Below are 10,003 nucleotides of genomic sequence, written 5' to 3'. Positions count from 1 at the left end.
CAGTCTCCATGTTAACTGGTCAGGAGGATTATGCAGACATTAGAAAACAACTTAAGTTCTCAAAGGAGATTTTGGAAACCATCACTAAACTTGCTGTTATGGCCTGGAAAAAGCTACCATCAGGAAAAGGAAAGACCACTGTTCTATCAGGAATTAAGCAACGGCCTGAGGAGCCGTATGAGGAATTCATAGCTAGATTGGAGAAAACTATTACAAGAATGCTCCCTCCTTCTGAGGGATCTCAAATCATTCTCAAACAATTGACATGGGAGAATGCTAATACTGTGTGTCAGGAATTAATCAGGCCAGTAAGAAAAACAGGAAGCCTACAAGACTATGTTAAAGCTTGCATAGATGCTTCTCCTGCTATGATTCAGGGGCTTGCATATGCTGCTGCCATGAAAAAAACACCTTTTCAAACATATGTGAAAAAGATAACCAGAGGCCCAGGATATAATCCTGAACAAAGAGTATGTCATAACTGTGGCAAACCAGGCCACGTTCAAAAGGATTGTAAAGCTCAAAAGCAACAGAAGGGATTAGGAAAAGCACCAGACTTATGTCCTCGGTGTCAAAAAGGGAACCATTGGAAAAGTGAATGCAGATCTAGGTTCCATAAAGATGGAACTCCTCTTCAAGAGGAAACAAAAAACGGACTGAGGGGCAACCTCTCAGCCCCTCCCCAAGAGAGGAATTAAACCAAACTATTCATGACTTGCCTAGAGCCACTCCAGGGAGTGCTGGGTTGGACTTGGCTGCCACTCAAGACTATATCATATCCCGAGATAATGGGGTTGTATTGTTAGAGACAAACGTAAAAGGGGAACTCCCTTCAGGAATAGTAGGCCTAATAATGGGCCGGAGTTCAAACTATAAAAAGAATTTTGAGGTTTTACCAGGAGTAGTAGATTCAGACAGTCCTACCACTATAAAAGTCATGATAAGGTCTTTAAAAGAGACTATTCAAATTCATAAAGGACAGAGGATAGCCCAAATACTTTTACTTTCATATTTAAAGTTGCCTAATCCCACTTTGACTCAAAACAGAGAGGGAGGGTTTGGCACCACAGATACTGTAGCCTGGGTTCAGGAAATTACAGATGAAAGGCCTTTCAAAGACATCAAGGTCAATGGAAAACAAATAACAGGGCTCCTAGACACAGGGGCTGACAGATCCTGTATAGCTGGAAAGGATTGGCCTACGGCTTGGCCAGTACAAGAGACTTCTTCCTCCCTAATAGGATTGGGGATGGCTTCTAATGTAGCTCAGTCAGCTCAAAGACTCAAATGGGTGTGTGAAGGGCAACAAGGCCACTTCAAACCTTATGTTATCCCCAGCTTGCCTTTTTCTCTATGGGACAGAGACATCATGCAGGACATGAGTATACAAATAGGACAAATAGACTCCTCATCAAAGGAGCAAAATTTTTCATAGGGGCCACTGAGGAGCAGCTTTATGCTGACAAAATAACATGGAAAAATGATGACCCTGTATGGATTAATCAGTGGCCCCTAACTCAAGAAAAGATTCAAGCCATACAGGAATTAGTTTTAGAACAATTAAGTCAAGGAAGGATAGAAGAGACTACTAGTCCATGGAATACTCCAATTTTTGTAATAAAAAAGAAGTCAGAAAAGTGGAGATTATTACAAGATCTAAGGACAATTAATGAGACCATGCATGACATGGGAGCCCTTCAACCAGGCCTGCCCTCTCCTGTCGCAGTCCCACAGGGTAGATACATAATAATAATAGACTTACAGGATTGCTTTTTTACAATAAAATTGCAGCCAGAAGATTCCAAGAGATTTGCTTTCAGTGTCCCTTCAGCTAATTTTAAACAACCTTATAATAAATACCAATAGAAAGTGCTACCTCAGGGCATGAAAAACAGCCCTACCTTATGTCAACAATATGTAAAGAGGGCTATAAAAAAAGTTAGAGAAAAATATCCAGAGGCGTATATTATTCATTATATGGATGATATACTTATGGCCGATGAAACTAGAAAAAAGACAGAGAAAGTATTACAGGATATGATAGAACAATTAACAAAATTTGGGTTAATAATAGCTCCTGATAAAGTTCAACATGAACGGCCTTTAAATTATCTAGGAAAAGTGATTGGACATGACTATATTGTGTCCCAAAAAACACAAATTAGAATAGATAAACTAAAAACATTAAATGATTTTCAAAAATTATTAGGAAATATTAATTGGATTCGGCCTAGTTTAAGAATAACTACAGGACAATTAGATCCTTTGATGAAAATGTTAAATGGAGATCCTCACCCTAAATCTGCCAGGGAAATAACTCCTGCAGCCCTAGCCTGTATAAAATTGATAGAAGAAGCATTAAATACAGCTAAAATACAACAAATTAATATTACACAAACATGGTCCTTTATAATTCTGGCTACAAGCTTTACTCCCACAGGATGTTTTTGGCAGGATGGAATATTGGAATGGATCCATTATTCCCATAACCCTGGAAAAATAGTTGCTTCATATCCCTTCTTATGTGCTAATTTGATTTTAAAGGCTAGATTAAGAGCTAGAGAATTATTTGGCCAAGAGATACCTAACATTATTGTTCCCTATAATAAAAAACAATTAGATCATTTGATACAATTTGATGATGATTGGAAAATTGCTGTGCTAACTTATACAGGTAAAATAAGCTTTCATATGCCCCAACATCCTTTGTTACAATTTTATACTGAAACTCCTGTGATATTTCCAAAGGTTGTGGTTACAGAGCCTTTGGGAGGGGCATTAACTATTTTTACAGATGGATCTTCTAGTGAAAAGTCTGTGGTTTATTACAGTACAAGACCACCATTAATATCTTATGACCCAACTGTATCTGCACAACAGGCAGAACTTATTGCAGTTCTGCTAGCTTTTCAAAATTATTCAGAGGAGTTTAACCTTTACACAGACTCCCGTTATGTAGTTTCTTTGTTCCCTGCCATTGAAACAGCCTTAGTTACTGGTCAATCTAAAGTTAAAGAATACTTAGTACAATTACAACAACTATTACAACAAAGAACGGCAAAGGTGTTTGTGGGTCACATCAGGGGGCATAGCAATCTCCCTGGACCTTTGTCTCAAGGTAACAAGTTTGCTGACTTATTAACTAAGGGGAGCCATGTAATGTCAGCTTTAAAAAAAGCTCAGGAAAGTCATAAACTACATCATCAAAATGCTAATGCCTTAAAAAAGATGTTTCAAGTATCTCGAGAACAGGCAAGACAAATTGTCAGGGAATGTGAGGCATGCCCAAAAGTTTTTCATCCACAAAAAATGGGAGTCAATCCTCGAGGCTTAAAGCCTAGAGTGCTGTGGCAAATGGATGTTACCCATGTAACAGAGTTTGGGAAACTTGCCTTTGTCCATGTTAGTATAGATACTTATTCTCATGCCATGGTTGCTACAGCCCATTCTGGAGAGGCTGTAAAAGATGTTATTCAACATTTGCTTAAAGCCTTTGTGGACCTAGGAATTCCTAAGAAAATAAAGACAGACAATGGACCAGCATACACCTCCAAAGCTTTTGCTACATTCTGTGCACAATGGAAAATTGTGCACAAAACAGGGATTCCGTATAATCCACAAGGCCAAGCAATCATAGAACGGGCTCATCAAACCTTAAAAAATCAATTGACAAGAATTAGACGGGGAGGAGGGAAGCAATACTCCCCCCATTACACTCTTAACCATGCTTTGCTGGTCCTTAATCATTTCAATGCTGATGAGCAAGGAATAACTCCGATGATGAGACATTGGGGCATGGAAAAAATTACAACTCTTCCTTCAGTAAAATGGAAGGATCTACTCACTGGAATCTGGCGTGGGCCAGACGTCCTGTTAACATCTGGGAGAGGCTATGCTTGTGTTTTCCCACAGGATGCAAAATCCCCCATTTGGGTCCCAGACAGACTCATCCGGCCCTTCTCGGGCCCAAAAGAGAGTCAGGAGGAAAGTGAAAATACATCGGGAGAAAAAACTGGTGCAAAAGATGAAGACTTTCTCTCTATCACCACCACAGGCTGATTCTACAAACATCGTTGCACCACCTACGTGGGAACAGATCCAGAAGTTGTGCGAGGAAGCTCGACACACTGTTGAGGCCACCGGAAATCAACCCAATCCGAAAAACATGTTTTTAGCCATGCTTGCTCTTGTTTCTTTACAGGTGAAGTACACTTTTTGTACAATGTATTGGGCATATGTTCCTAACCCACCTTTGCTTCATCCCGTGGGCTGGACTCACCCATCTAACATAAAAGTGCTAATAAATGATACCTCTATACTAGGGGGCATTCCAGTGGGGTCGGAGGAGCCTATGACCTCCACGTATCTAGATTATGAGGGAAGATCTGATGTCACCCCTATATGCTTGGCTTTAAAAGGCCGTGCTCCTTTTGCTTGCTTGCCTGTTAACTACAGGACCCTTTATACTGATACACCTGATAAGACTAATACTGCTTCTAGCAGTAAGAGGGTGATGTGGGAATTGAGTTTTCAAACGCTTGGGTATGCTAATTACAATGAGACCTTTGACAAAGATAACAATGTTAGCATGCCTTTTCCAAATTGTTTAACAACTTACCAAGATAAAGATCAATTTTAAAACAGCAAAACAAAAAAAGAACTTCCAACATGGTTGGATTGTGGATTTCCCCATTCTGCCTCTGTACATTGGCCTAGGGGCACTACAGATTTGGTATTTGATTTTTCAATTGCCAACCCAACTCATGACTATAAAAAATATTTGAAAGAAAATGAGGGTGTGAAATTCACAGGCTATAGAGCTCCGGTTGATTCGGAACCGGTAAGGCGTTGGTTCACACCTGGGTTTGTCACCCCCATGTGGGTTGCTAAATCTAGTCATTATGGAACCATCGTTACCCATAGAAATTTGTTTAGATTTGCTGCAGCTACAAATATGGTATTGCTAAAAAAGCCCAAAGCTAGCCTACCAGAGTCAATTGCATTAAGAGCTTGTTTGTCTTATCCATATGCAGCTCTAATTGGAAGTGAAGAGAAGATTAACATTACACATATGGAAAATTCCTTTTTAATTCAATGTTACTCTTGTCAGCTGACTAACTGTATTGATGCTTCCTTAGATAAAGAATTTTCAGTAGTAATTATTGTAAAAAGACCTGAGTATGTAATGCTTCCTGTAAATTTACATGATGATCCTTGGTTTGATAATTCTGCTTTACAAACACTTCGTGTTCTGTATAAATTAATAAGACCAAAAAGATTTGTTGCAGCATTGATTTTTGGAATTGCTTCCCTTATAGCATTGGTAACTTCACTTGCTGTATCCACCACTGCGCTAGTACAACAAGTGCACTCGGCGCATTTTGTTAATGAGTTAAATAAGAATGTTTCTCTAGCATTAACAGAACAGCAGATCATTGATCAAAAATTAGACAACAAACTAGAGGTCTTGGAGGAAGTAGTTTTAAAGTTAGGGACTGAAGTTAATAATCTTAAAACCCAGCTGGCCACTAGGTGTCATCAGTCATTTAAGTATATTTGTGTTTCCCCATTGCCTTATAATGACAGCTTAGATTGAGAAGCTACCAAAGTACATTTACAAGGAATCTGGAAGGACAATAGCTTAACTCATGATATAGGACAGCTACAAAAAGACATCTCAGCCCTTAGTCAAGCTCATTTGGAAACTACAGAGATAAATTCTTTAGCAGAAGACTTACAAAAAGGATTAAAGAGTCTTAATCCTTTAGATTGGTGGCACTATTTGGTTACATTTGGAGTCATAACACTAATTGTTATATGTATTCTTGTTGTCTTTCCAGTCCTCTTTAAACTAGTCTTCCGCTCCATCTCCTCTATACGAGATAAAATTTTCTGGCACATTTAAAAAAAAAAAAAAAAAAAAAAAAAAAAAAAAAAAAAAAGGGGGCAAATGCCACGCCGACCCCAGTAGAGTCTGCTTAACATGGAAAACCATCTATCAAACCATGATAGGGGCCTCGAGACCTATCTCTGAGTTTTGGGACTTCACCGAAGTCTACCTCAGAGAATGGGGCTTTACAAAAACCTATCTCCAAGTTTTGGGACTTCACCAAAGTCTACCTCGGAGATTAGGGCTTCTAAGAGGCCTACTCCTGAAAAAAGGCTAAAAAAACCCCTGAAAAAAGATGTGTCTCCGCCTTTCTTCACTGTATAAGAGTGCCTATTAATCTTTTACTGCTCCTACTGCTCTCTGTGTACTTGCTCATTGTCAACGTTCCCTTATTCAAAGCTCCTTCTTAAAAATGTTGACGACTCCAATAACTGATGAGTGTCTTAAAAATATGACTAACTCACCAGAGTTAAGTGCTAACCTAAAACCCCTCTTTTGGAGGCTAGGAAACAAGTTATAAATAAATATAAAAGTATTGGAAAAAGTCACTTCAACAGAGGGAATTATTTGTAAAAAACTATAAGCTCAACTAAAACAAAAAGAATGTATGGCAATTGCTGAGATAATTATTTAGGAGAGAAAATTTCCTGCTATTTACTAAGAGAATTGCTAGGTCTCCTTAAAGTTTACTATTAAAAAAGAAACAAAAAAGATCTTATAGAAAAGTTAAGACCTCTATAAAAATAGGTAATGGTTAATTGGTGACAAACATCGAGACCCAAACCCATTGTATTCCTTAGAGATAAGCCGGAAACAAATGCCTATCAGGTGCCCAGCTGGTGACCACCCAAAAAAAAAGCCATGCAACAAGATTGTGTAACCTTTTGCCCTTTCTCATGGAGACTTCTGTTATAAAAGTTTGCTATCCTCTACATTAAATCACACTCAGCATTCACTCCTCTTGTGTGTGAGTTGTCTGTTTGTCATATCCCCACCTATTCCAGGTTCCTCCCTTAGGTGTCCTCCGTCGTCCCGACAGAACCCGGTCCGCGGCAAATCATTACATTTTGATGGCCAGGAAAATGCATAATGGCAATATTTTCTGGTTCCCATAAGGCCCGGATGAGGCTTAAAATTTCTTTTTCGTTTATAATAACCTTTGCCTCAGCTGTCAACAGCCCCCTCTCTTGGTAAATGGCTCCATGGACATGTACAGTGGCAAAAGCATACCGACTGTCCGTGTAAATGTTTAGTCTCTTCCCTTTTCCCATCTGTAGGGCTTTTGTTAGTGTCACTAGTTCTTCTCTTTGTGCAGACCTTTCCTGGGAGCGTGCTTCTACCCACACTATATCAGTGTCCGTGGTGATTGCTGCACCAGCGTACCTTTTTCCCTCTCAAATGAAACTGCTGCCATCTGTGAACCAGGTATGCTCAGCATGCGATAGTGGCAAGTCCAACCAGTCTAGCCTCTTTTCTTCAGCCTGGTCGCTCTTTTCACACTCAATTTCATGTTCTTTGTCCTTCCATTCCTGTCTTTGCTACTGTCTCTCTCTTATTGTAAACCCTTTCCACTGCAGCTACTAGATCCCTTATAGACTTTTCACTAAGTCTGTCTAGAGCCTGCAACTTTTGCTTTATGTCTGGTGCAGCTTGATTTATATAGGCAAACATAATCATCTGAGCCGACTCCTGTGTCTCAAGATCATATCGGTATATTGACTAAAAGCTTCCATGAGCCACTCAAGATATGCTGCCAGACTTTCACTTCCTCCCTGTCTAACATTATAATCTTTGGCCATATTAGTAGGTTGGCAAGCTGCCACCTTGAGACATGCCAACAGAGCCTGGCGATAGACGAGGAGTCGCTCCCTACTTTCAACTGTATTGTTGTCTCAATTGTTGGTTGGATCTCAGGAAAATAGGCAGTGATCAGGGCAGGATCCATGATAGGTGCCCCTGTGGGGCCAGGGATATGTTCCGGGCTGCCTCTTGGATATAATCTCTCTCTTCGGTGGTAAAAAGGACCTGTAAAAGCTGACTAAAATCATCCCAAGTGGGCTGATGAGTAAAGAGAATAATTTCAAGCAAACAAATTACATCCTGGTGTTTCTCAGAAAAGAGGACATTTTGGGTGTGCCAATTGTGTAGATCACTGGTAGAAAATGGCCAATATTGGAGTTGCTGTTGACCATCTGCATCCACAGGACCTATGGTGCTTATGGGAAAAACAGCTGCATTAGAAGGGGGGTTGATGCCACTTTGTCATGGAGTGACTGGCCACTCAGAAACTTTAAGGGCAGGTGCCGAGTGTTTTATAGCTCCCTCCTCCTCTTGACTATTCTCAGGTTCTGCAAAAGGAACCTGGAAAGGAGAGAATGGGGGAGGAAACATTTCTTCTTCCAAGTTATCTCCCTGAAAAACCGGGGGGTACCTTTTCTTTCCCTCTGTCTCAGTTACTTTTTGTAAGTCTAGGAAGCTAGATGGAGTGGTGCCTATAGTTTCCAGTCCCGTCAGTCGTACAGTCCAAAAAACAATAAACAGCACAAACAAAACACAGGCAGGCCTGACAGTTACAAAAAAGGGCTTACAAAGTGGAGATCTCCCAAATTGGTCCACTGACTACAGTCATGGTGGGGTTCCACACCCAGGCCACACAGCAGAAAGAGCAGAGCCACAGTGGGCGAGTTGGGCCTCTGTTAGGAGGCCCTCTTGGTCAGTTCCAGCCCAACACTGAACCGACCCCCACCCCACAATTCACACAGCAGTGTTCCAAGGACTGCCCCCCCAACCCCACACAGCGGGGTTCCAAGGACCCCTGCCCCACAAGAGGATCTTGGACATCTCCCAGTTCCTCCAGGATTGTGGTGCAAGCGCATCTGCCTCAACAACCCTTTACAAATAGGAGTGGCCATCCTCACAAAGGAAAACGAAAGTAAAACAGACAAATGACAGGACAAGACAAATTAACAAAGACAGCTCTGTATTTCCTTTGGAGTCTGAGATCTCAGGGGTCTTTGGGGGGATCCCGGACAAGCCCTCACTAATATGTTATACCCAGGTCTCAGGATCCACGCCAAGAAGACCATCGAGAGTTAGACTTTACAGCTGTTTTAAGGTTTTATTTAAACGGGCTGCAGCTTGGGTCTCATCCTATACTCCAACACAGCGGAGCCTAGGAGGAGAACCCCGAGCTCAAGTTTTGCAGGGTTTATAAAGGCACACAACCAACCAGGTGTTTGGATTACCACCACGTGCTGCTCTGCTAGAAACAAGCAACAACTGGTCACTGCCTCAAAACTTTAACCCTTCACATGAAGATGCTACTAGTGTGTTCTAGACACTTAACGTTGGAGACACAAAACACTCATAATTATTAGATCATTTTATAGGCAAAGGGAGCAATGCAGACTGTATGAGAATCACTCCAGCTTTCAGTCCTTATATCCTGAGACAGTAAATTCACAGCAGCTCAATGCTAAGTTACAGAACTGGCATGTACTGTGGATATTTGCTCCCAAATCCGGTGACACTCATTTTTCACTTTTAGCCTCAAACCTGTGACCAGAGGGGAAGATGAGGAGAGAAAATCCTTCTAAGGGAAAGCAGTTATAAATAACATTGGATAGTTTGCTTATAAATTAAAACCTTGACTTCTTAACAGAAGTCAGATTGTCCAGATTAAAAAATGAAGAAGAGAAGAAATAAGGTGCCAGTGGCTGCTGTCTGTAATCCCAGGACCTCAGGAGGCTGAGATGTAGAGAAACTTAGTTTGAATCCAGCCAGTATTGGAAAGTCCATGACACAGTTATTTCTAAGAGATCACAGAAATACCCAGAAGTGGTGCTGTTACTCAAGCTTAATGCAGTACCCTTGAGCCAAAGGAGCCCAGGGACCATGAATAGGATCATATTTCCACCCCAGGACCTGCCCCCTCAAAAAGAGCCTGTACTCCGATGTCTTTGTTTATGCATTGTATTCTTATAGGTGAAATTCCCGAGTAGCTATACTGAATGGCACCAAACTAGGAAATTTGTATTCAGTACAATGAGTTCATAACAGAGAGACTTCTTTCCAGATAGTGCATGATCCGGGGCTCCCCTCACTGAAACCTGA

The sequence above is a fragment of the Dipodomys merriami genome, unplaced genomic scaffold (genome assembly GCF_024711535.1).
Source record: "Dipodomys merriami isolate MVZ:Mamm:240054 unplaced genomic scaffold, mDipMer1.0.p SCAF_742, whole genome shotgun sequence".
Lineage (NCBI taxonomy): Eukaryota > Metazoa > Chordata > Mammalia > Rodentia > Heteromyidae > Dipodomys > Dipodomys merriami.
The sequence above is the reverse complement of the archived record's forward strand: the minus strand, read 5'-3'. Positions refer to the sequence as shown.